This window comes from Myotis davidii, unplaced genomic scaffold (assembly GCF_000327345.1).
Source record: "Myotis davidii unplaced genomic scaffold, ASM32734v1 scaffold71, whole genome shotgun sequence".
In the NCBI taxonomy this organism is placed as follows: domain Eukaryota; kingdom Metazoa; phylum Chordata; class Mammalia; order Chiroptera; family Vespertilionidae; genus Myotis; species Myotis davidii.
In genome coordinates this window covers 3,788,687-3,790,887 of record NW_006283588.1, presented here as the reverse complement: position 1 = coordinate 3,790,887, position 2,201 = coordinate 3,788,687, and the positions used below count along the sequence as shown (strand labels likewise).

At 53.2% G+C, this 2,201-nt stretch overlaps 1 long non-coding RNA gene across 1 annotated transcript; it reads left to right on the top strand.

Moving 5' to 3' along the window:
* Positions 1–211: 211 nt before the first annotated feature.
* LOC107183386 lies at positions 212–1,365 on the top strand. Its single transcript, XR_001514177.1, has 2 exons — positions 212–514; positions 1,163–1,365. It is a non-coding gene; the product is annotated as an uncharacterized LOC107183386 (long non-coding RNA).
* Positions 1,366–2,201: the final 836 nt, after the last annotated feature.

The following is a 2,201-nucleotide window of genomic DNA, read 5'->3' as shown; positions in this document are numbered from 1 at the left end:
GGCCGCTGGGCCAGTGGGAGGATGGAAGTCCCAGGGTCAGGCCCTGCCTCTGCCCCGACCTCTCCACAACTCCCACCGCTCCCTGAGCGCCCTAGATGCGCACTAGGTGCTCGTCTCCATGGGTATAACGGTTAAGACGTCACTCCTCCTTCTGAGGCCTGAACATGGCCTGGAGGCAAGCAGGGAAATGATGGCGATGTGATGTGTCACATCCTGGGGAGCGTTCTGGGCGAAGAACTCCGGGAGCACACGCAGGGGTGACTCCGTCTGCCTGGGCTGCTCCCCGCGGAGATCCCTCCCCACTCTGACCCCGTGAAGTCAGACAACTGTCGCTCTGAGTCGGCCCAGGGCTTCACCAGGCCTCACAGTGGCCAGGTCCTGCCTGGTCCGCCTGCTGACAGCACAGCCAGTCTGCGCCATTTGCCAGCACCCTGGGCCTCGCTGCGCAGGCTCCAGCTGCTCTCTTTCCTGACCGGGATGTGGCCACAGCCCCCTAAATACACTTTCAAATTGGGTAAGTAGTGCCCAAACCCGTTTGGCTCAGTGGATAGAGCGTCGGCCTGCGGACTGAAGGGTCCCAGGTTCGATTCCGGTCAAGGGCATGTACCTTGGTTGCGGGCACATCCCCAGTAGGGGGTATGCAGGAGGCAGCTGATCGATGTTTCTCTCTCATCGATGTTTCTAGCTCTCTATCCCTCTCCCTTCCTCTCTGTAAAAAATCAATAAATAAAATATTTTTTTAAAAAATTGGGTAAGTAATATACAGAAAAAAATGGAATTTTACTTCTATACCACGTACAAGTTAGCTAAATATAGGTACCTAAACTATCCTAGGTCTGTGCTACGGGCTGAATTGGGCCTTCCTCCCCACCCCCACCCCACAATTTTTTTAAAATGATGACACCCTAACCTCCAGTACTTCAGAATGTGACCACATGTGGAGCTAGGGTCTCTAAGGAGGTAATTAAGTTAGAATTAGGTTATTGGACTGGGCACGAACCCACTCTGACTGGTATCCTTGCAAGTAAGAAGGGGAAGTGTACACACGGACACAGGCGCAGAGGGAAGCTCATGTGAAGATTCAGGGGGAAGCTGACCATCTACAGGCCCAGGAGAGAGGCCCCAAAAGACACCACCCTGCTGACATCTTACTGACTTACAGCCTCCGGGACTGTGAGAATGCATCTCTGTGGTTCAGGCCAGGCAGCCTGTAGCCATCACGCTGGCAGCCCTTCGGAACAGTGACAGTCGGCCAGGAGGGGAGCAAGGGTTACAAGAAACACGGGGGCTTTCCAAGGCTTGTTATCCTCGAATGAGACGACTTCACGATGACTCTGAATCGGAAAAATAAAACTGCCAAAGTTGTATTTTTTATAGGTTTGATTTCACTGTGAAAACCCATGCGCTTTGTCTCTAGGGTGAGAAGGAATTTTATTATTAGAATCTCAGTTTATGTGGATCTTTCCCATTCTTTCTCCAACCATTGCTATAAAATTGGCCAATTAAAACAAGCCTTGACTTACAGGTCAAAGTCAAATCCAACTTGAAGCCTGAATTCCCAAGGCATGATTCACTTTAGTATGTTTGCATCTTTTTTTATTACATTTATTGGGGTGACATTGGTAAATAAAATTATATGGGTTTCAATATACAACTCTGTGACATATCATCTGTGTGTTACATTGTGTATTTACTACCCCAGATCTAATCTTTTATTACCATACTAGAGGCCTGGTGCACAAAAATTTGTGCACTCGGGGGGAAGAGGGGGTCCCTCAGCCTGGCCTGTGCCCTCTCGCAGTCTGGGACCCCTCGGGAGATAACGCCCTGCTGGCTTAGGCCTGCTCCCGGGGGGCAGAGGGCAGGCCCAATCCCTAGGTGCATCCCCTGGTCGGGCTCAGAGCAGGGCCGATTGGGGAGTTGGTGCGCCACACCCTGTCATGCACAGAGCAGGCGGATTGGGAGGCTGCGATGCCACCCTCAGTCATACTCAGGGTAGGGCCGATTGGGGGGTTGGGGCACCGCCTCCTGTCACAATCAAGGCAGGGTTGATGGGGAGGTTGCGGCGCCACCCCCTGTCACGCACAGAACAGGGCCCATCAGGGGGTTGGGGAGCTCCCCCCCCTCACGCACAGAGCAGGGCCCATCAGGGAGTTGGGGAGCTCCCTCCTGTCATGCACTGAGCAGGGCTGATCAGGGGG